This window comes from Lynx canadensis, chromosome D3 (assembly GCF_007474595.2).
Source record: "Lynx canadensis isolate LIC74 chromosome D3, mLynCan4.pri.v2, whole genome shotgun sequence".
Classification (NCBI taxonomy): Eukaryota; Metazoa; Chordata; class Mammalia; order Carnivora; family Felidae; genus Lynx; species Lynx canadensis.
Window position 1 is genome coordinate 73,634,430 of NC_044314.2, and position 25,016 is coordinate 73,659,445.

General features: G+C 41.8%; 1 long non-coding RNA gene and 2 gene segments (V, D, J or C); 2 read left to right on the top strand and 1 right to left on the bottom strand.

Annotated features, from left to right (window-relative positions):
- The window catches only part of LOC115528231, a 917,695-nt gene that overhangs the window by 461,399 nt on the left and 431,280 nt on the right, over positions 1-25,016 (top strand).
- Positions 1-25,016, top strand: part of LOC116738411 — a 688,014-nt gene that overhangs the window by 264,652 nt on the left and 398,346 nt on the right.
- On the bottom strand, positions 1,545-23,091 carry LOC115528241. The gene is made up of 3 exons (XR_003973186.1): positions 22,974-23,091; positions 18,311-18,315; positions 1,545-1,582 (listed from the first exon to the last, which is right to left on the bottom strand). It is a non-coding gene; the product is annotated as an uncharacterized LOC115528241 (long non-coding RNA).

The window sequence follows — 25,016 nt, forward strand, 5'->3', positions numbered from 1 at the left end:
ATGATGGCCTCCTATTCCCTGAGGTTGTTAGAAGGTACAAAGTTTTCCAGAAACCTTAATGGTGACCATTTCTAGACCACCACGCACCTGAGACCTTTTCTTTTGCTCTCACTCTGTTGGGTGAGGAACAGAGTCAGGGGCCAGTACTGGAACCACTCCTTTTTTTCCACACAGTCCATATGGGGCTGCTCCTGCTCTCAGGCTCCCTCAGTCACCTCTGTGTCATTGCTGAGTCTCCCCACCTCACAGGGTCCTGGTCACAGGGAGTCAAATCACTATCTGCCTGATTCCAATTCCACTGTGACTCTGCCTCTGAAAGACACAAAGCTTACTACTAAGAGTCAGAAATGAACTCTTCTGGTTTTCCCACACTTGGAACTCTCTTTGTCAGTGACCCTCCTGAATGTTCTTTCTCTATTCATTAATGTCATGTTATATCTCCAGGCCTAGGGTCATTTCTTTTCCCAAATTCCACTCTTCCCCTTATCCGGCCTCCCCTTTCCACTAATCACTTCATGAACCTATACCATCATCTCCTGTCTGTTGCCACAGTAATGTTGAAAAACACGGGGTCATTAAAGAAGAATTTACGTCCTAGGAATCACTCTAGGATGTAGGAGAAGTCATTCATTTTTTAAAGAATTTTTTAATGTTTATTTATTTTTTGAGAGAGAGAGAGAGAGGGAGAGCATGAACAAGGGAGTAGCAGAGAGAGGGAGACAAAGAATCTGAAGCCAGTTCCAGGCTCTGAGCTGTCAGCACAGAACCTGATGTGGCGCTCCAAGTCATGAATCGTGAGAGTGAGACCTGAGCTAAAGTGGGACACTTAACCAACTGAACCAGCCAGGAGCACTTAGAAAAGTCATCTGTCCTTAAAGATTTCAGCCTCAAATGACTTTTTTTTTTGACATGTCAAATATTATTTTATTTATTTATTTTAAATATTAAATTTATTGTCAAATTGGTTTCCATACAAACCCAGTGTCCATCACAACAGGTGCCCTCCTCAACCCATTACCCACCCTCCCCTCCCTCCCACCCCCATCATCCCTCAGTTTGTCCTCAGTTTTTAGAGTCTCTTATGCTTTGCCTCCCTCCCTCTCTAACCTCTTTTTTTTTCTTCCCCTTCCCCATGGTCTTCTGTTAAGTTTCTCAGGATCCACTTAAGAATAAAAACATATGGTATCTGTCTTTGTCTGCATGACTTATTTCTATTAGCATAACACTCTCAAGTTCCATCCACATGGCTACAAAAGGCCATTTTTCATTCTTTCTCATTGCCACGTAGTATTCCATGTGTATATAAACCACAATTTCTTTATCCATTCATCAGTTGATGAACATTTAGGCTCTTTCCATGATTTGGCTATTGTTGAAAGTGCTGCTATAAACATTGGGGTACAAGTGCCCCTAAGCATCAGCACTCCTGTATCCCTTGGGTAAATTCCTAGCAGTGCTATTACTGGGTCATAGGGTAGATCTATTTTTAATTTTTTGAGGAACCTCCACACTGTTTTCCAGAGTGGCTGCACCAGTTTGCATTCCCACCAACAGTGCAAGAGGGTTCCCGTTTCTCCACATCCTCCCCAGCATCTATAGTCTCCTGGTTGGTTCATTTTAGCCACTCTGACTGGAGTGAGGTCGTATCTCAGTGTGGTTTTGATTTGTATTTCCCTGATGAGGAGCGACGTTGAGCATCTTTCCATGTGCCTGTTGGCCATCTGGATGTCTTCTTTAGAGAAGTGTCTATTCATGTTTTCTGCCCATTTCTTCACTGGATTATTTGTTTTTCAGGTGTAGAGTTTGGTGGGCTCTTTATAGATTTTGGATACTAGCCCTTTATTCGATATGTCATTTGCAAATATCTTTTCCCATTCCATTGGTTGCCTTTTAGTTTTGTTGATTGTTTCCTTTGCTGTGCAGAAGCTTTTTATCTTGATAAGGTCCCAATAGTTCATTTTTGCTTTTAATTCCATTGTCTTTGGGGATGTGTCAAGTAAGAAATTGCTGCGGCTGAGGTCAGAGAGGTTTTTTTCCTGCTTTCTCCTCTAGGGTTTTGATGGTTTCCTGTCTCACATTCAGGTCCTTTATCCATTTTGAGTTTGTTTTTGTGAATGGCGTAAGAAAGCGGTCCAGTTTCTTCCTTCTGCATGTTGCTGTCTAGTTCTCCCAGTACCATTTGTTAAAGAGACTGTCTTTTTTCCATTGGATATTCTTTCCTGCTTTGTCAAAGATCAGTTGGCCATACTTTTGTGGGTCTAATCCTGGGGTTTCTATTCTATTCCATTGGTCTATGTGTCTGTTTTTGTGCCAATACCATGCTGTCTTGATAATTACAGCTTTGTAGTAGAGGCTAAAGTCTGGGATTGTGATGCCTCCCCCTTTGGTCTTCTTCTTCAAAATTACTTTGGCTATTCGGGGCCTTTTGTGGTTCCATACAAATTTTAGGATTGCTTGTTCTAGCTTCGAGAAGAATGCTGGTGCAATTTTGATTGGGATTGCATTCAGTGTGTAGATAGCTTTGGGTAGTATTGACATTTTAACAATATTTATTCTTCCAATCCATGAGCACGGAATGTTTTTCCATTTCTTTATATCTTCTTCAATTTCCTTCATAAGCTTTCTATAGTTTTCAGTGTACAGATCTTTTACATCTTTGGTTAGGTTTATTCCTATGTATTTTGTGGTTCTTGGTGCAATTGTAAATGGGATCGATTTCTTCATTTCTCTTTATGTTGCTTCTTTATTGGTGTATAAAAATTTCTATACATTAATTTTGTATCCTGTGACTTTGCTGAATTCATGTGTCAGTTCTAGCAGTCTTTTGGTGAAGTCTTTCAGGTTTTCCATGTAGATTATTTTGTCATCTGCAAAAAGTGAAAGTTTGACTTCTTTGCCAATTTGGATGATTTTATTTCATTTTGTTGTCTGATTGCTGATGCTAGGACTTCCAACACTATGCTAAACAACAGCGGTGAGAGTGGACACCCTGTCGTGTTCCTGATCTCAGGGGGAAAGCTCTCAGTTTTTCCCCATTGAAGATGATATTAGCTGTGGACTTTTCATACATGGCTTTTACGATGTTTAGGTATGTTCCTTTTATCCCGACTTTCTTGAGGGTTTTTATTAAGAAAGGATGCTGTATTTTGTCAAATGCTTTTTCTGCATCTATTGGTAGGATCATATGGTTATTATCCTTTCTTTTATTAATGGGATGTATCACATTGATTGATTTGTGAATATTGAACAAGCCCTGCAGCCCAGAAATGAATCCCACTTGATCATGGTGAATAATTCTTTTATATGCTGTTGAATTCAATTCGCTATTATGTTGTTGAGAATTTTTGCATCGATGTTCATCAGGGATATTGGCCTGTAGTTCTCCTTTTTTGTGCGGTCTCTGGTTTGAGAATCAAAGTAATGCTGGCTTTATAGAATGAGTCCAGAAGTTTTCCTTCCATTTCTATTTTTTGGAACAGCTTGCAAAGGATAGGTATTAACTCTGCTTTAAATGTCTGGTAGAATTCCCCAAGGAAGCCATCTGGTCCAGGACTCTTATTTGTTGGGAGATTTTTGATAACTGATTCAATCTCTTCACTACTTATGGGTCTGTTCCAATTTTCTATTTCTTCCTGTTTGAGTTTTGGTAGTGTGTGGGTGTTTAGAAATTTGTCTATTTCTTCCAGGTTGTCCTGTGTTGGCATATAATTTTTCATAGTATTCTGATAATTGTTTGTATTTCTGAGGGATTAGTTGTAATAAATCCATTTTCATTTGTGCTTTTATCTATTTGGGTCCTTTCTCCTTTCTTTTTGAGAAGCCTGGCTAGAGGTTTATCAATTTTGTTTATTTTTTCAAAAAACCAACTCTTAGTTTCATTGATCAGTTCTGGGTTTTTTTTTTTTTTTTTTTTTGGATTCTATATTGTTTATTTCTGCTCTGATCTTCATTATTTGTCTTCTTCTGCTGGCCTTGGGGTTTCTTTGTTGTTTTGCTTCTAGTTCTTTTAGGTGTGCTGTTAGATTTTGTATTTGGGATTTTTCTTGTTTCTTCAGATAGGTCTGGGTTGCAATGTATTTTCCTCTTAGGACTGCCTTTGCTGCATTCCAAAGGGTTTGGACCATCGTGTTTTCATTTTCATTTGTTTCCATATATTTTTAAATTTCTTCTTTAATTGCCTGTTTGACTCATTCACTCTTTAGTAGGATGTTCTTTAACCTCCAGAATTTGGATGTTTTCCAAACTTTTTCCTGTGGTTGATTTCAACTTTCATAGCGTTGTGATCTGAAAGTATGCATCTCAATTCTTTTATATTTATTGAGGGCTGTTTTGTGACCCAGTATGTGATCCATCTTGGAGAATGTTCAAAGTGCACTCGAGAAGAATGTATATTCTGCTGCTTTAAGATGAAAAGTTCTAAATATATCTTCCAAGTCCATTTGGTCCAGTGTATCATTCAGGTCCATTGTTTCTTTGTTGATTTTCTGTCTAGATGACCTGTCCATTGTTGTAAGTGGAGTATTAAAGTCTCTTGCAAATACCACATTCTTACCAATACGATTGCTTATGTTTGCGATTGTTTTATATATTTGGGTGCTTTCGAATTTGGTGCATAGATATTTATAATTGTTAGCTCTTCTTGATGGATAGACCCCATAATTATTATATAATGCACTTCTTCATCTCTTGTTACAGCCTTTAGTTTAAAACATTGTCTGATCTAAGTATGACTACTCCAGTAGTAATGTAGTAGTAATGTCTCTTGTTCTTTGTAGTCCTTGCAAAATTTCACTCAAAGAGTCCCCCTTAGGATCTCTTGTAGGGCTGCTTTATTGGTGATGAATTCCTTCAGTTTTTGTTTGTTTGGGAAAATCTTTATCTTTCCTTCTATTCTGAATGACAGGTTTGCTGGATAAAGGATTCTTGGCAACATATTTTTCCTATTCATCACATTGAAAATTTACTCCCACTCCTTTCTGTCCTGCCAAGTTTCAGTAAATAGGTCTGCTACTACCCTTATGTGTCTACCCTTGTAGGTTAAGACCCATTTATCCCTAGCTCTTTTCAGAATTCTCTCTTTATCTTTGTATTTTGCCAGTTTCACTATGGCATGTTGTGCAGAAAATCGATTCAAGTTATGTCTGAAGGGAGTTCTCTGTGCCTGCCTGACTTCAATGTTTGCTTCCTTCTCCAGATTGGGGAAGTTCTCAGCTATGATTTGTTCAAGTACACCTTTGGCTCCTTTCTCTCTCTTCTTCTGGAACGCCTATGATACAGATATTGTTCTATTTCATTGAATCACTTAGTTGTCTAATTCTCCCCTCATGATCCAGAATCTTTTTATCTCTCTTTTTCTCAGCTTCCTCTTTTCCCATAATTTTATCTTCTATTTCACCTATCCTCCCCTCTGCCTCTTCAATCCTTGCTGTGATGGCCTCTATTTTATTTTGCACCTCATTTATAGCATTCTTAATTAATCATTACTATTTTTCAGTTCCTTGATCTCTGCAGCAATAGATTCTCTGCTATCTTCTATGCTTGTTTCAAGCCAAGCGATTAATCTTATGATTACTACTATAAATTCTTGGTCAGTTATATTGTTTACATTTGTTTTGATCAATTCTTTTGCTGTCATTTCTTCCTGGAATTTCTTTTGAGGAGAATTTTTCTGTTTCATCATTTAGACTAGTTTTCTGTCTCTTATGTGTTTGAAAATCTTGTTATGTGCCCTGCACCTGCAAGCACTATTATATTAAAAGGGGTCATACACTGTCCAGGGCCTGGCCTTTCAGGAGGTGTTTTTTGGAGAGTGTTACTTGCTCTCTGTTGTTGTGACTTTGATTATTTTATCTCCCTACTTGTAGTGATGTTTTGGACCCTCCACCTGGTGTGCTTTGATTTGTTCATTGAAGTAGCCCTATGGCCCATTAGGTTGTCCTGGTGGGTTCCTGGAGGCGTGACTGTCTTTTACCTCCTCGACTTTTGGGGTTCAAAGTCCTTTGGCTTCAACACTTCCACGGTCATGGACTCTCCCTTGCTCTCAGTTGTTCTTCAGAGCACATGCTTCTATTTGACGTGAACATTTTCCATTTTCCTATTAAAACTGGTATATTCATTCAATGTATTTCTGGTAGAGCCAATTTTGTATCTTCTTAAGCAGGTATGTATTGATCTACTTTTTTTTTTTTTTATTTTTTTCAACGTTTATTTATTTTTGGGACAGAGAGAGACAGAGCATGAACGGGGGAGGGGCAGAGAGAGAGGGAGACACAGAATCGGAAACAGGCTCCAGGCTCTGAGCCATCAGCCCAGAGCCCGATGCGGGGCTCGAACTCACGGACCGCGAGACCGTGACCTGGCTGAAGTCGGACGCTTAACCGACTGCGCCACCCAGGCGCCCCTTGATCTACTTTTAATAGGAGTTATCTCTTACGAGTTTTTTTTTTTCATTTTTTATTTTTCTACATGAGATCAACAGGGGGTCTGTGGGACAGCCCTGCAGTCCATACACAGCTGCTTAGTGAGTACCATTCACTCAGAGGAAGCCAGGCCTGGAGGCTTTGAGTTGTCTCACACGTGCTTCCTTGCAGAGCTCTTCCCAAGGGTTAAGCCACCTCCAACTTCTTCAGTGCCTGATGTGAGCTGAGCTCCAGCCCCAGGGCTCATGGAAGGACTGGGAAGTCACTGGATGGACCTCATTTGCAGGGACAGCCCCATCTGTGGCAGAGGGAGGAGAAAAGGAGGCCTGGAGCAGCCCAGCCCACTGTGGGGACCAGGGGCTGTGTCACCATGGCCTGGACTCCTGTTCTCCTTGTGCTTCTGTCTCACTGCACACGTATAAACAGGCTTCAGGTACCACGTTACAGTTCTCAGCCTCCATCAGCCCCTGTGGCTCAGATACTGAGAAGCTTTACTCTGGCCCCTAGCCCATCACCCATGAGTGTCTGTGTTTGCAAGTTCCCTGTCCCAGCCTGTGCTGACCCAGCTGTCCTCCCTCTCTGCATCTCCGGGAACAACCAGAATCACCTGCACCCTGAGCAGTGGCTTCAATATTGGCAGCTACTACATAAACTGGTTCTAGCAGAAGTCAGGGAGCCCTCCCCGGTATCTCCCAAGCTTCCACTCAGACTCAAATAAACACCAGGACTCTGGGGTCCCCAGCCACTTCTCTGGATCCAAGGATGCCTCGGCCAATGCAGGACTTCTGTTCATCTCTGGGCTGCAGCCTGAGCACGAGGCTATTACTGTGCCACAGATCATGGCAGTGGGAGCAGCTTTTGTTACTCACAGTGACTCAGATAAGGAGGAAGTGAGACAAAAACCTCTGAGCCTCCTTTATTGAGAAGCTTCTGTGGAGGCTCCTGTAGGGGACATTCTTCTGTGGTGAGACCTGTCCTTGAGGAGGAAGGACTGGCACACAGATTATGCTATTGCCTGAGACAGCACAGGTGTCCCAGGAACACACACAGGTGAAGGAATAGAGCCCAACTGCACATTCCTCAGGGTCTGGAATATATTAACAATAATTAATAGTTTTAAAGGAAAAACCTCAGCCTTTCCTTCCTGCTTTGTCTCCTGTACCACTGTTGTAAAAGAAGGATGTCCTGTCTATTTCAAGACCCTTCTACCTGGACTAAGATTCAAATTAACATGAGACAAATTAACAAGAGAAAGTCAGATTTAATAGCACACATAGAGAGAATCCACACAGACATGGAAATTCCAAAGACACTCAGGCAAAGTGAGGTAAGGTAGGGTCCTCTCCCTAAGGAAAGCAAAAAAAAGCCTCAAGGCAACCTGACTATATGCATAAGTGACAACATCCCTCACAACCTTGTAACGTGAGACCACTTAATCAGACCACATGTTTGTGTGTTACCATGTATGGGAGAAAAAGAAGTAAAAAAATATATTTAAAAAACTATGCCACATGGCGTTCGGTCCTCAGTTCTTTGGGTACAAACCCAACTGAGTGATGCCGGCAGGAATAAAGTTGCTTCCTGGAAAGAAAAGCCTTGGTGTCACAACTCTGTGGGAGAATCCTGCTACATTACTTGGGGGCTCATGTCTGGGATTCAGAGACGGTGCATTTCCACCTCCTTTGCCATCAGGGATACAAACCTCGGAGTCGCACCTGGTGCCAGCGGACCGCTCGATCTGCAGGAGACTTGCCCTTCCGTGAGCCAGGGCAAGGACCCCATGTGTGCCAACAGGACCTGTGAGGCTCAGGAACCAGCTCAGGGAGCACCACCCATCAGACTGGTAAGAACCCGGGTTCGTTTTGGCAGACCTGCCCCAAGAGGCAGAAGGGGAGCCTGATCACCGCCCAGAGTTGCCCTAGTAGTTCCACAAGGGATAAGGAATGAAGCCGCAAACTCTAAGGGCTGGGCGGTGGGTTGGAGTCACCATGTGACTGTGTGTGGGGACTTGTCTCTAGTTCACTTCCTGGGTCAGTGGCTCTGATAATTAGAGCCAACCGTCTCTGGTTATTCTACCTCAGAACGGGGACTTTAAGGAGTATTCCCAAGCAGCTGCCAAAACTCCTTTTGTTTCAGGGAAATTCCCTGCATTCTCTGGACTGACATGGACAGAGTGATTCCCCTAGTTGAAAACAAAACAAAAGAAAGGAAACCTGGAGTCTGCTCCTCTGTCTGAGTTGACAAGATTTCAAACAGGGAATTCTCTTTCTCTGCCTTCTGCGGCCACCTCTCCTCTTCTGCCTTCCCTTCCGCTCCTCCTTTTCTGCACTACCTGGGGGTCAGCCTGCGTGACGGGCTCCTCAATGCCTCAGGAACCATCAGCTCCTCCTCCCACCCTAGAGGTCTTGGAGCGAAGACCCCACACTTCAGATTTCCCCACTGGTGCCTCAGTTAAAAATACCCAGTGGGACACAAATTTATTAACTTTTAAATAGACACAGACGGAACATATTTGGTATTTAAATGGATTTAAGTTTGTTGGTTTAAAATAGACATGTCTTGGGGCACCCGAGCGGTTCAGTCGGTTGAGCATCTGACTCCAGCTCAGGTCATGATCTCACGGATCAGGGGTTTGAGCCCCACATGGGGCTCTGTGCTGACAGTTCAGAGCCTGGAGCCTGCTTCAGATTCTGTGTCTCCCACTCTCTCTGCCCCTTCCCTACTCCAGCTCTGTCTTTTTTTGTCTCTCAAAAATAAACGTTGAAAAAAGTTTTTTAAATAACAAAATAAAATAGAATAGAAATGTCTTTAGAGTTATCAGCATTAAATACATAAAATGTTTTTCTACTTAAGGGTTTCTAAAGGTCAAATAAACTCTTATTCTCTCTGTTGCAATTTGTCAGCAAAAAGGTGACTTAAAACGATGGTTAATTTGGTCTGTCTCAAGGCTTTCACGGGTAATTGTTAAGATAGCTTTCAAAGTCTTTGGTAACCTAAAACATTAAAGTTTTGCTTACATGATAAATTGAGGTTGAATTCATTGGATATCTAATGAGATAAGGAGCTAAAGCACTAATTACTGGATGTGGGTTTGTGCTTCTGACTTGTTGCAGAGAAACCAAGGATATTTGGATCTGTGGGAAAATATGTTTTATGCTTAATGGATTCGTAAGTTTGCCATCTAAAAAAAATTCTGATGTAACGTAGAATTCACAATTGGTTACTATTTAGTTTTCACTGGAGGCTAAGGTTTCTAAGAGTTAAAATTCTGCTAAATATAGTTAAAACTGATAAAAATAAGAAAAGCAACTCTGTATGTAGAAAAGTAGCAGATATAAGAAACGGAAATATATTTTTGTTGAAGGTAAAAGAAAGTAATTTTGTCCTAAATGAGACTGGTTATTTGGAGAGAAATGGCTTGGGACAAAATCTAAATGCAAAGAAAAGTTGTAGAAGGTTCATGAAGGGGAATCTTTAAAAAGAAATTTTATGTGCGGTCAGGACAGATTAAGGTTAAAATAAATGGATTTTAAAAGTACACTGGGTTAGGATTAAAATTCCTCCTCCTTTATGCAAAGGCTGGGAAAATGATGACAATACCCTTGGTGCCAGCCTCCAAATCCTCCACATTTGTGTTGTTCCTGTTTAGCAGAGGAATGGGTGCCTCTGCCCTATGAGGGAGGGATGATAAATGAAGGACTTTTACTAAGATACATGGGAGCCATGTTACTAAACTTAGCCCACTGTATGCCAAAAATGGACATCCACATGGCTGAAACATATTTATGTGGGCATTATTGGAAAAGGCAGGGGAATAGACCTTGACTTTGGCCCTTTAACACCCTCCCTCAACAGCCAATGATCAATATATATGTTATTGTTGGACAAAAAAATAAAATTACTGCATCCTATGACACCTTGCTTGGTCACAAACCATACCCTCCAAGGTCTTGCAGGTAGGAAACGGAGGGGTAAGAAAAAAAAAACAGGAAAGACCAGGTCAGCTCTCAGAGGTAGGGTCAAGCCTGGGTAAGAATGAGTACTCCCAGCACCTCATGAGACTGACAGGGCTTTTGGCTGCCAGTGGCATAGCTAGCCAAAATGCAGAGCCAGGAGATGAGGTTTCTCCTGGCCAGCTATAGGAAAATGAGATAAGGGACAACTTTTCTTCCTTTTTCCTATAGATGGGTAATTCCCCAACCAAGGCCACTGGAATGCATTATGATTCATTTTCTTCTGCACAAAAGCTTGGCCCCGATACAAATTGGAAGAGGAGCCTGGCCACCAGAGGGAAATATCAGTGACAATACTATCCTACAATTGGACTTGTTTTGCAAATGGGAAGGGGAATGGGGAGGATTCCCCTATGTTCACTGTTTTGGGGCCTTAAGAAAAAAATTGAGATACATATAAACAATGTAAGGTGGATCCTAATTTAATGGCAACCCTTTCTAAAGTCCAGCAATCAGGAGGGGAAACAATTAAGGTCCCTGTATCCAAAACAGACCTAGAGAAGGAGGAAGGGAAGTCTTCCACCTCAACCTCCTCCTCCTCGGGTCCTCAATCTATATTTAAAAAAATAATACAGTTCTGCTCCCTGCTACCCGCCTTATCCAGGCTCTCCCCGTAATGTAACAGGCATGCTTCCCTTACAAGAAGCTAGAATGCCAAAAGAAAAAAACCTTTACATTACAAGGTTTAAGACAGATAAAAGAAGATCTAGGTAAATTTTCTGATTGGATAAGTGTATAAAGACTTTTCAGAATATTATGTATGTTTTTGAGTTGACCTGGAAAAATACAATGCTTTTGTTAAATCAGACTCTTAATGAGACAGATGTGTTGAAAAAAAATTAAGGAAATCTAAGATTTAGCCCTTAAATTATGCTAAATTAGCCACTATTTTACAAACACAAAATGAGAGCCCAATGGCCTTCCTGGAGAGGTTGAGGGAGGCTCTCATTAAATATATGGCTATCTCCCCTGACACCCCTCAGGACAAATTTGTCACTCAATCAGCCCTAGATATTCAGAGAAAATGCAAAAATTGGCTGTTGGCTTTGAAGGAACCCTGGAGGAGCTCTTATGAGCTGCCAATTGGGTATAAGAAAAAAACAAAACCAAAAACAGAAAAGGAGGCTTAAAAAAAAAATCTGAGGTCTTAGTTGTGGTCTTATGTACTACGTCATACTGGACTTCCTGAGGTCCTGGCACCGAGTGTCATTTATATAGCCGTTCCGAACACTAAAATGAGAATGTCCTCAGAGGGGACAACCAAAATGAAAACCCCATAAGCCATGTCCCTTACGTGGAGACAATCACTGGAGATCTGAATGCCCTTGGGGACCTCTATCTGCAAGGGTTCGGATAACCAATGTCCCTGGAAGGGACCAAGGCCTGGGGCTCTTCATGGTGGCTCCCCTGAAGCAACTGTCTATCAGAAACCCAGAACCTCGGGTAACTCTAAATATAGAAGGAACACTGGTTGATTTCCTTCTTAACACCAGAGCTACCTTTTCTCTCCTCCTTTCCACTCCAGACTAACTATCCAAATGCAGCATGACGATTAGAGGCATCTCCAGAAAACTTCTAACTAAATTTTTCTCTCAGCCCCTAGGATGTATATGGAGAAACCTAATTTTTCTCATTCTTTCCTGATAATGCCAGAGGGCCTTACTCCCTTGTTAGAAAGGGATATTATAACTAAATTAGAGACTGTGGTGCTACTAACTCCAGGAAAGATAAACAATTATGTGAGTTTTTGGAAATTACTGGATATCGTAGGCTGTAGATACCAGGGTTCAGGAAAATAGTTTGCCTGCTATATCAATTATTAAAGGAGACTCAATCCCACCTACTCTTCCCCCCAAAAAAATAATAATACACTGGGGTCTGATTCCTAGACACTGTCTCCAGCCCTTGGAATGGTTACAAACAGAGCAGGGCAATTAGCATTACCAAGCTCACAGAGCTAAAAGATCATTAAGACACAGCATAAGGCCTTTCATTCAGGGAGGGACAAAACTTATCAAATGGTCCAAAGGATGTTTACTGGGAAAAAAATTTGTCAAGGACAGTTCTACAAGTAGTATCAGTCTGTAAAGTATGTATTAAAAACAATCCTTCCAACCACAAACTTGCTCTCCCAGGCAACCAAGGAACTGGAGACTATCCAGGAAAGACTAACAATTAGGTTTCACTCACGTGCCAAGGTCTAAGGAATTCCAACATCTGTTGGTATGGATTGATACTTTTACTAACTGCATAAAGGCCTTCTCCTGTGAGACAAAAAAGGCACAAAAAATAATAAAAGTTCTGGTTTATAAAATAATACCCAGGTTTGGATTACCTAAAATTTTGCAATTAGTGGTAAATGGCTGCTTTGACTCTTTCTCTAGTAGAACTCCTGGCTCTTAAAAAGTTTTACATCTCAAAATAAAGCAAACTGTCTTCTTATACTCAGCAAGACTCTAAATAACACCTCACAAGCATTAGATGCTTTAAATTTTTTTAATTAAATTAGGGCCAAACTCTTGAAAATTGATTACTTACTGCTCCTGCTCCTCCATCACCTGGGTTATGAGAGATTCTCTGACATATGTTGTTTACAAAGTCAGGGTCTCTCCTAGATTGTCTGACAGGTTTGATAAACTATACACATTATCTTAAGATGCCACCTTGTTGGCCAGTATAATCTTTACTTTGTGTTTTTCTCTTTGTGTCTGCTAATGTTTATGCCGCCTCATGCCTGCCAACCTTCCTGTAAAACCATACTGTGGGCCACTCGACTGACCCTTGGGTAGACTCTAACTGCTGTACCCCTACACCATCCATTATCAGCTTGAAGAAGCCAGAATGGTCATCGTCCCTGTTCCCTAACAGCAGTTATAGGCCCTATTCCAGGGAAGAAATAAATAGGGAAAGGGTTAACATTAGGCAGGGAGAGATAAAGGACCTTCAGGAAGGCAGACTGCAACTGCAAATGGGAGGCTAAAGAAGCAGATGGGGTTCTCCCTTTATAAAATCCTTTATGAGCACCCTCCCCCCATTATCAAGGGCATAAGGGGGGATCTAAATGAGATAGACAATCTAACCCTAAGACAACAGATGCGGGCCCTTGGCTTTGCCCTAACCACCTTACACCACTGGGTCAGGGAACGATTACCTTAGGCCCCAAGCTGGTCCTCAGCACATTCTGCAGCCCCAGGCCCACTCTGATGCTGACCACCTGTGCCACCTGGGCTTGGGCCACCTTGGCTTTGGGATTCAGGGTCTTCTTCATGGTCACCACAAATAACCAGCACAGGAAAAGGAAGAGATCCGTAATGCAAAGTGTCCAAAGCTGGCTTGTAGGTAATTATTTTTGACAAAGTTGAAAAAATCTTTTAGAAGGATAGCCTTTTGCACAAATGACCACAGAACAATTAGATATCCATAGGGGGAAATTAATTTCACCTAAGCCTCTCTTCTTATTAAAAAAAGAAATCATTAGGGGCGCCTGGGTGGCGCAGTCGGTTAAGCGTCCGACTTCAGCCAGGTCACGATCTCGCGGTCTGTGAGTTCGAGCCCCGCGTCGGGCTCTGGGCTGATGGCTCAGAGCCTGGAGCCTGTTTCCGATTCTGTGTCTCCTTCTCTCTCTGCCCCTCCCCCGTTCATGCTCTGTCTCTCTCTGTCCCAAAAATAAATAAACGTTGAAAAAAAAAATTAAAAAAAAAAAAAGAAATCATTAAATGTATCCTAGACTTAACTGTAAAACATAAAGCTATAATCTTTCAGAAGAAAACAGAAGAAAATCTTCAAGATCCAGAGTTTGTGTAAACATGCTTACCTACATATGTCAATATTCTAAATTGCATACAAATGAAGAGATATGATGTTTGCAGTATCATCTTTGGAGTGCCAGCAACTTACGTTGTAATTTAGGTGAACTTTTGCATCTCACATAGACCAGGATTCCTTCTGAGAGTGAAAAACACTACAGTAATCATGGACAGCACTATGGAATCACACTATCAGTAAATCAGATCACAGATGTGTGAATAGATAGGGACCTGGTGAGTTGCAGAAACCAGCTGGGCTCTCAGGGCTTTGGGCCTGTGACCGGCAGGTGGCTCTGTGAGACAGCCTACACAGCTGCTCAGTGAGGACCATTTACTCAAAGGAGCCTGGACCTGAGGACCAGGTCTCCCTGCTGGGAACTTAGCAGCTATGTCCTCTCTGGAGTGGCAGAGTTCCCTGAGGAGGGACCTGTGTGTTGTCTCAACAGATGCTTCTTCCCAGGGCTCTCCCCAGGGGTGAAGTCAACCACCATCCTCTTCAGTGTGTGGTGTGAGCTGAGCTCCAGCACCAGGGCTTAGGGAGGGGCTGGGGAGTCACTAGATGGAACCTATTTGCATGGACAGCCCCTCCTGCGGCAGAGGGTAGAAGACAAAAGGAGGCCAGGGGCAGTCAGGTTTACTGTGGGCACCAGAAATTGTGTCACCATGGCCTGGACTCCTCTCCTCCTAGTGCTCCTCTGTCACTGCACATGTAGGGATAGGCCTTGGGGACAAGTTCTCAGTTCCCAGCCTGCATCAGCCCCTCTGACTCAGAGCATTGAAGAAACTTACCCAGGGTTCTGCCCCATCACCCATGCATGTCTGTGTTTGCAGGTTCCATCTCCCAATTTATGGTGACCCAGCCGCCTTCCCTCTCTGCATCTCTGGGAACAACAGCCAGACTCACCTGCACCCTCAACAGTGAAAGGATTGATATTTACCCCATATTCTGGTACCAGCAAAAGCCAGGGAGCCCTCCTCGTTACCTCCTTACCTATGTAACAGACTCAAATAAGCGTCAAGGCTCTGGGGTCCCCAGCCGCTTCTCTGGATCCAAAGATGCCTCTGCCAATGCAGGGATTTTGCTCATTTCTGGGCTTCAATCAGAGGATGAGGCAGACTATTACTGTCAGTCATTTGATGTTGGTGACGGACACAGTAATAGAAGTAGATGAAGAAGTTGGACAAAAACGTCAGACTGCTCTAGGGGGTGCCTTGGTGGCTCAGTCATTAAGTATCTGATTTCAGCTCAGGTCATGATCTCACGGCTCCTGAGTCTAAGTCCCACATTGGGTGTGTTTGAGTCCTACTTTGGGTGAGCTTGAGCCCTGCTTCTCTCTCTCTCTCTCTCTGCCCCTCCTTGGATCCTCGGACTGCTCTGGGTACTTTCCCATTTTAAAATAAAATAACTTTGACATATTCTAGTGTTAGGAAGAAACAATAGGCCCAAAATGGAGTCACTTATATTAAGTTCTACAAAGACTTCATACCTAACCTACCTGTAGTTTCAGTCTCTCCAGGAGTTGAGTTTTCAGCCAAACCATCAGGAATTTCCTGGTCAGCATGAGTGATGTAATCTGCCTGATAGGACTCCCTGCCGTTCCCCTAAGGGAAGGTGACCTTGCCAGAAACAACCCTTTTTCTGACTGATACCTTCCTTGTCCTGCCCAGCTTCTCCCTATGAAAGCCTCCATTTCCTAGGACTCCTCTAAGCACCTTCTGTGTCAGATGTGATGTTGCCAGGCTCCTGAATGGATGAATAAAGGCAATCAGAAATTTCAACTTAGTGGGTTGTATGATTGTCCTTTAACATTAGCTACACCTGGAAGTAGATTCTGATCCACTCTGGATCTCCTCTCAATTTCCCATTTAATGTTCTGATGTCTTAGGAAAACTTAAAACAAAAAGAAAACTCATGATGACAACAAAACTATGCTTTTTGATCCATATTTCATACGACCAGAACCTCTGGAGTGATATTATTATTATTATTATTAATCAATAGGAAGAAAAATAATTGTCCCTAAGAAAGCTTCTCTTGGGTCAGATGTCCCTGGGCCATTCCAGCAAATTGACAGACCTTCTAGGGCATAGAGTGTGCTCTTTGTGAGGTCAGGGCAGAGCACTTCGCTTCCTTCCCAGACTCCTGTGCTGAGCACTGTCCAGGAGGATGGTGGCCCAGTGACAAAGGGACTCATTGTGAGGCGCTGTGTGAGGACTCAGGCCCAGGAGGAATGGCAGGTGTGGAGCTGGCCTGGCAAACTGACAGGGTGCCTGAACCTTCAGTTGGGATGTCAGAGAGAGGGGTGTCAGGCACAGGTTGGGTTGAGGGTCAGGTATGGGGCCCTAAGGACTGACAACCACTTTGTATAATGTAAGAGGGTGAATGGGGGGGGCTCCACCATCACTGGAAAAACTCTGAGCTTGCTCCAGGGAAAGGGGTGAAAGGGGTGAAGTAGATCCCATGGGTGTGACTTTCCTATAGCTGAGCCCACTCAGGACCCAGGAAAACCACTGTAAGTGGGATTTCCCAGGCCCAGTAAGAACTAGCCTGTGTCCTACCTTGTCACCCTCAATTTCCAGAGTGATCACATGCCCCACACTATGGGGTCCACATGCTGTTGTCTATTTAAGTGTATTTCTACATCTAGGAGCGTGTCATTGAAGACTAAATATTTTGTTTCAAAAGGGAATCTCAGTGTCACAATTATTGTTCTCTGTTTTTCAAAACAAGTTATTTGTCGGAAAATTACCTGCCCTCCAACTGTGGTTGAGAAAGAAAATTTCAGGGTGAAGAGGACAAAAGCTGGCTTGTTGACAATAAACACAGGCACATTTTTGACTTGACATACCTTACCCATCCATTTCTACCACTCCTGAGTCATTTGACACTTCTAAAACAATTTATAATTTGTTCCAGGTTAAATCAAAAAGAGCAAAGGGTACAAAATATCAGTGATAAGGAGTGCCTGGGTGGCTCAGTCGGTTAAGGATCTGACCCTTCATTTCGGCACAGGTCATGATCTCACGGTTCATGGATTCAAGCCCCACATCAGGCTCTGCACTGGCAGTGTGCAACATTCCTGGGATTGTCTCTCCCTCTTTCTCTCTGCTTCCCGCCTCCCATCTCAAAATAAATAAATAAACTTTTAAAATAATTAATGTTATATAATTAACATTATTATTTAATAATAGAATAATCAATTAAAATAATATTGTACACTTAATATAAAGGAGCATTATTAGAAGTTTAAATTTTTTAAGTCATATTTATGCAAGAATAGAATTATGAATTTATATAAATGCTTCTCATCATTATGGATATTACATACTTCTTTTCTGAGTGCAGCTAAGTCTCTGTACTTAGTGTCCTCTGTCTCTATGGACTCACGAGCCATCTCTCTGTCACTGTGTGTATGAAAGGTGCTTCTTCACTGAGAAATTAAGAAAAACATATCACGATATTTTCACAGTGCATTTCTGTTGCGGTGAATGGGTCGGTGAATAATTATATGTTATATGACATATACCTATATATAATTATTTTTAATGTTATATTTTAGATAACCCCAAAAATGTAAGATGTGTGTCTTTGGTAAGAAATAGACACCCAGTCACACACATTTTTATGATTTGTTCAAGAAAATTAGCCACAGGAAGGGGAATGACCACACACAGAATTTATGGGACACTTGGAAGTTTTAGGACAAAATGAGACAGTTACCATGTTTACAACAAAGTGAGTATCATTCATGGTATGAAATGTTATAGTACACATGCCCATCACCACTGATTCACTTGACAATTCTCTATGTGTTTGAGAGAGAGAGAGAGAGAGAGACAGAGAGAAGTAGAAAAGTTTTCTGAATATTTTCCTTGAGAATATTCAGTTTTCTGAATATGTTCCTGGGGACAGGCAGAGGCAGCTGTGTGGGTCCCCAGGCCTCTCCTAGAACACCTCCTCAGGACACTCCACTACCAAAGTATTTTCCAGTCTAATGGGTGGTCCATGTCATCTTCTGATGTGAGGGTCCCTATGGAAACAGGACTTTGTGAAACCCCTCTTTTCTGTCACTTAGCCTCAGCTTAGCCACTCAAAGCGCACTTTTGGGGTCACCTGGGACCCCCAGACCTCACCCCCTGGATTTATTCCTCAGTCTCTCCTCCCACCAGGTCCCAGCTCCACCCTAAGCTCTGCCCTCTTCATGGAGACCCATTCACCTTCAGGTCAGGGTTCCAGCCCCAGGTCCTCCTGAAACAGCTGTGTTGAGATATGTGTCCCAGGGAGCTGACCTCTGTCTTTCTGTCCATGCAGAGCAGCCTCTTCTCAATCCCTTTGCCCATGGTCTTTGTTGATGGAACCCCTGCAACCCCACCAGGGATTTACAGGAGAAGAATACAAGGTGAGAACAGGAATATGAACATGCCTCAATGGAAAGTGGGGTCAGGGGGAGAAGGAACTTCTCCATCTTTTCAAACGATGGGATGTGGCTGGTCCAGGGCCTCTTTCTTTCTGCTGTGCTGACAGCAGGACACATCCCCAGGTCACAGGGCTCCCCAGCCCCACTAATGAAAACCCATGAGTGAGGGTTCCTAACTCAACATCTGAGACCATTCTAGGGATCTAAGGGGTACATAGTGGTGAGAAGGTTGCGGCCTAGTGAGGGGCTCGAGTGGGGGTGGGGGGATCCCTCTCATTTTTGAGGAGGGGGTGGTGGAAACCAGGCCTGGGCTGGCCAGAGCTAGCCTGCCCCTCACCCAGGCAGGATGCTGACATTGCCTTTCACCCACAGTGCAACCTGTACCAGGGCCAGCGGGGGCATTGTGGGCACATGTCTGAGCCACATGGGTGAGACCAGAGCTGTGTACTCAGCACCTGACTGCTTGACTGGTGGCCTCTGCTCAGGGACCCTGTGTGCTGTCTCAGGGCTCTCCCCAGGGCTGTCCCCAGGGCTGAAACCAACCTCCATCCTCCTCAGTGTGTGGTGTGAGCTGAGCTCCAGCACCAGGGTTCAAGGAGGGGCTGGACTGTCACTGTCACCTATTTGCATGGACAGTCCCTCTTGTGGCAGAGGGTAGAGGAGAAAAGGAGGCCTGGGGCAGCCCAGCCCACTGTGGGGACTAAGTGCTGTATCACCACGGCCTGGACTCCTGTCCTCCATGTGTTCCTGTCTTACTCGGCCGGTAAGGACAAGCCTCAGGGACACAGGGCAGCCCTCTAGTTTGTGTCAGCCCCTCTGGCTGAGACCCTGGGAAACTATACTCTTGTCCTTGTTCCATTACTTATGAGTATCAGGTTCCCTGTCCCAGCCTGTGCTGACCCAGCCGTCTCCCTGTCTGCATCTCGAGGAACAAGAGCCAGACTCACCTGTACCCTAAGCAGTGGCTTCGGTGTTGACGTCTACCACATATACTGGTTCCAGCAGAAACTGGGGAGTTCTCCCCGGCATCTGCTGAGGTTCTACTCAGATTCAAATAAGCACCAGGGCTCGGGGGTCCCAAGCTGCTTCTCTGGGTCCAAAGATGCCTCGGCCAATGCGGGGCTTCTGCTCATCCCTGGGCCGCAGCCTGAGGACGAGGCTATTACTGTGCTACATATCATGGCAGTGGGAGCAGCTACTGTTACTCATGGTGACTCAGATAAGGAGGAAGTGAGACAAAAACCCCTAGGTCCACAGACCTTGTTTCCAAGCCTCTTTTATTGAGAAGATTCTGTGGAGGCCCCTGTAAGGCAGACTTCTCTGTGGTGAGACCTGCCCTTGAGGAGGAAGCAGTGACACACAGATTATGCTGCAGCCTAAAACAGCACAGGTGTCCTAAGAGCACACATGCATGAGGTAATAGACCCCAAGTGCACACGCCGCAGGGCATTAATAAGAATAAATACTTATAAAGGAAAAATCTGAGTCTTTTCCTATCTATTGTATACTATTGTATCCCCTTTATTACTGTCGGCGAACAAGAATGTCCTGTCCCCTCAAAGATCCTTCTAGCTGGACTAAGAACCAAATTGATAAGAGACAGATAAAGAGGAGAAAATCAAACTTATTAGCATACATTCAGGGAATCCACTCATACATAGAAATTCCAAAGAGTGTCAGGAAAAAAGAGACATGTATGTCATTCTAACTAAGGAGAAGGGTTAGGGGTCTAGGGCCTCAAAGGGAGGGAATGCAATTCACAGGAAGATGAAAAAGAGTAAATGTTTGGTAAACAAATGTTTGCCCTGCCATATAGATGGGTTACTCAGATATATTTATTTAACTTATTCTGGAAAGGCCATCCAATTTGGATTCTTCTATGTAGATAAAGGAAGGGCCAACATTTCTCTTGACCTCAAAGTGTCTCAGATTAACTTCAGCTCAAAATAATCCACATGAGAAAAGGGCCCATCTTGGGGCAACCCGACCTCAACCCCTACAGTTCCCTCCTCTGAAGCACCCCTGAAGTCTCACACATTCGAAGTTGAGCAGGTAGATTGTTACCTCTTGTGGAACCAGTCTCTTAATCTGACAATAGGTCAGTTCAGTTAAACTCATTTCAGGAGGCGGTGATGCTCTCTCAAAGGAGGCTCTCAAAGCTAGGCCCATATTGGGCAAGCAATCAGGTAACTGATAAGCAGCACTCTTATGGAAACAAAGGAAGAATGTAAGTTAATGGTTGGAACAAATTATAAACCCAGTACCTTGAGTCCTGAATTCTACCAGTGAGATATCTAGATGTCGGACTGGAAGCATCTTCAGATGGCATAGGTCAGGCGGTGGTGATGTGAAGGATTTCCCTGGTGGCAGTTTTGATGTCTCTAGTGACCTTCTTGAGGTGCCCACAGAGCAACAGGCAGGAAGATTGTCTATACATGAGCTTTTGTGGGGATTTCTCTGAAGTTTACATCAAGTCATTTCTATTCATTTTGCAGGGCTTCAGGAATAAAGGGAAGTTTGGTTTATCAAATGATTCCAGTTGTCAGAAACTGAGAGAAAAATAAAAAATTTTATCTTGAAGTGTTGTAGCCAGGCATTGGGAGACACTAGAAGAATCCAGGATCTAGTCCAGTTTATAATGATCAATTGTAAAATTTAGTATCTACAAAGTTGTGTTACTGAAGCATATTTTTCTCTATAATCAACCCCATTTTTACTAAGGATAGCCAAATTAATAATAATGTGTTTGCAAAATGAGTCTAGATTTTTTAAAAAATGGCCTGATTATTTACATAATTCCAACAAGAAAGGTTGTTGACCATGTAAGTTCTTTAAAACCTGCTTTGCTAGAACTTTTATGACGAATCTCTAGATGGAACTTATAACAGCCTCTTAAGGCCAAAAGCCAAGCCAAATTCTTGCCATCAGACTTCCTCTGTGATACCCATAGATTTGGATGAATTCCTCTCTTCTTGAGGTTCTCAAAATATCCTGAGGTTCCTGCACCTGCCAGGAAGTGACCTTCTTTACTCGGTGATGCTGCTGGGATCCCTGTGCAGGCTAATATTTCCAAGGGCTTTATTGGCTCCATAAGTTAACGTTAGGTCCTTAAAGCTGTCTGATCATATTCGAGTCTATGTATGCCTCTCTCAAATGTGACATTCCAGCAAAGCCTTGATAATATAATCAATGTTTGCTATTGTGCCCTGTTACAAGAACAGATTCTTATTGAATTAATGCAAATAAATATATTGCCATAAAAATATAAGCATATTTACTGAGAGTTTCTGGATTTTGGAGAGATCAAGCAGGGAGAAAAGATAGATGTTTTAATTTGTTCACAAAGGTATATTTGATCAAATTGCTGTAAGTCAGCTTAAGATAAAAAGTTCTATTAAATCTAGAAAAACAAAGTCTTTTTGAGTCTGTAATGTTTTAAGAAAAGTCATAAAAATTGTAATTATCTTCCTCAGTTTATTCAGTCCAATATTATCATTTATTTTTATTTTTAAATGTTTAATTCCAGTATAATTAACATACAGTGTTATATTAGTTACAGGTGTACAATATAGTGATTCAATAATTCTATACATTACTCAGTGCTCATCATGATAAGTGCACTCTTAATCCCCACCACCTTTCACTCATCCCTACCACCCACCTCCCCTCTGGTAACCAACAGTTTGTTCTCTATATTTAAGAGTCTTGTTTTTTTGTTTGTTTCTTTTTTCTTTGTTAATTTGTTTTGTTTTTTAATATCCACATATTAGTGAAATCATATGGTACTTATCTTTCTCTGATTGATTTATTTCACTTAGCATGATACCTTTGGATCCATCCATGTTGTTGCAAATGACGAGATTCTTTTTATGGCTGAGTAATATTCATTGTATATATACACCACTTTTCCTTTTTTTTTTATACGCAACTTTTTCTTTACTCATTCATCTATTGCTACATACTTGGGCTGCTTCCATAATTCTGTTATTGTAAATAATACTGCAGTAAACATAGGAGTGTATATATCTTTTTGAATTAGTGTTTTCATATTCCTTGGGTAAATAGCCAGTAGTGGAATTACTGGATGGTATCATATTTTATATTATTTTTTAAGATTTTATTTTTAAGTAATCTGTATACACAATGTGGAGCTCAAACTTACCACTCTGAGATCAAGAGTCACATGCTACACCAACTAAGCCAGCAGGCACCCCTCATAATTTTATCTGAAGAATAAAAGAACCTCCATACTGTTTTCCACAGTGGCTGTACCAGTCTGCATTCTCATCAGCAGTGGCTCCTTTTTCACATCCTCACCAACACTTGTTGTTTCTTGTGTTTTTGAATATTAACCACTCTGACAGGTATAGGGTGATATTGTGGTTTTGATTTGTATTTACCTGATGATTAGTGACATTGAGCATCTTCTCATGTGTTTATTGGCCATTTCTGTGTCTTCTTTGGAGAAATGTCTGTTCATGTTCTGTCCATGTTTTAATTGGATTAGTTGGTTTTTTGGTGTTGAGTTGTATAATTTCTTTATATATATTGGGCACTAACCCTTCATCAGACATATCATTTGCAAATATCTTCTCCCATTCCTTAGGTTGTCTTTAAATTTTGTTGATTGTTTCCTTTTCTGTAAAGAAGCTTTTTTTGTTTGGTTTGGTTTGGTTTGTTTTTAATTAATTTATTTTTTTAATCTACATCCAAGTTAGTTAACATATAGTGTAATAATTTCAGGAGTAGAATTTAGTGACTCATCACTTACATATAACACACGGTGCTCATCCCAACAAGTATCCTCCTTAATGCCTCTTATCCATTTAGCCCCTCCCCGCCCAACCACAACCCTTCCAGCAACCCTGTTTGTTCTCTGTATTTAAGATTCTTTTTTGATTTGTCCCCCTCCCTGTTTTTATATTGTTTTTGCTCCCCTTCCTTGATGTTCATCTGTTTTGTATCTTAAATTCCACATATGAGTGAAGCCATATGATATTTGTCTTTCTCTGACGAATTTCCTTTAGCATAATACACTCTAGTTCCATCCATGTTGTTGCAAATGGCAAGATTTCATTCTTTTTGATCACCAGAGAAGCTTTTTATTTTGATGTAGTTCCAATAGTTTATTTTTGTTGTTGTTTCCCTTGTCTCAGGAGATATATCTGGAAAAATGTTGCTATCTCTGATTCAGAGAAATGACTGCCTATGCTCCTTCTAGGATTTTTATGGTTTCAGGTCTCACATTTAGGTCTTTAATCCATTTTGAGTTTAATGTTATGTATGGTATAAGAAAATGATCCAGTTTCTTTCTTTTGCATTGAGCTGTCCAGTGTTCCTAACACAATTTGTTGAAGAGATTGTCTTTTTCCCACTGCATATTCTTGCCTCCATTGTTGAAGATTAATTGACCACATAATAATGGGTTTATTTCTAGACTCTATTCTGTTCCATTGATCTGTGTATCTATTTTTGTGCCATACTGTTTTGATTACTACAGCTTTGTAGTATATCTTAAAATTTGGGTTGTGATTCCTTCAGCTTCGTTCTTTTGCCTCAAGATTGATTTGGCTATTTGGGGTCTTTTGTGGTTCCATACAAATTTTAGGATTATTTGTTCTATTTCTGAGAAAAACGTTGTTGGTAGTTTGATAAGAATTGCATTAAATCTGTACATTGCTTTGAGTAGTATGGACATTTTCACAATATTTTTCTCCCAGTCTATGAGCATGGAATATCATTCCACTGGATGTGTCATCTTCATTTTCTTTCATCTTTGTTTTATAGTTTCCATAGTACAGATCTTTTACCTCCTTGGTTAAATTTATTCCTATATTATTAACCCTTGTTCTGCTTAATCCAGTTTTCCCACTAGCTCTGGAAATATTTATCTAGTTTAGTTTTATGATCTTCAAGTTATCAGAATTTGTCCTCAGAATTCCTTCCACAAATCTCACTTAAGATGAAGCACATTTGTAGGAAGCTTGTATAAACGAATCTGAGTAAAAAGATGTCTGTAATTATAAAACACTTAAAAATGGCCATGTGTTAGATCTGACTTGAGTTTATTATGATACAATTAACAAGGAAATTTTCTTATTTTTGTGACACACAGCACTTCAAGGTAATAACATAGCAGGATAGAAGAGTTCTAGGAATTTCATGCAGTTTTTAAAACATTTATTATTTTTAAAATTTTAAGTTTATTTATGTAGAGAGAGAGAGGGGGAGAGAGAGAGAGTGTGTGTGTGCATGTGCAAGCAGGGGAGGCACAGAGAGAGAGGGAGAGAGAGAATCCGAAGCAGACTCTGCACTGTCAGTACAGAACCTGATTCAGGGCTCAAACTCACAGACCATGAG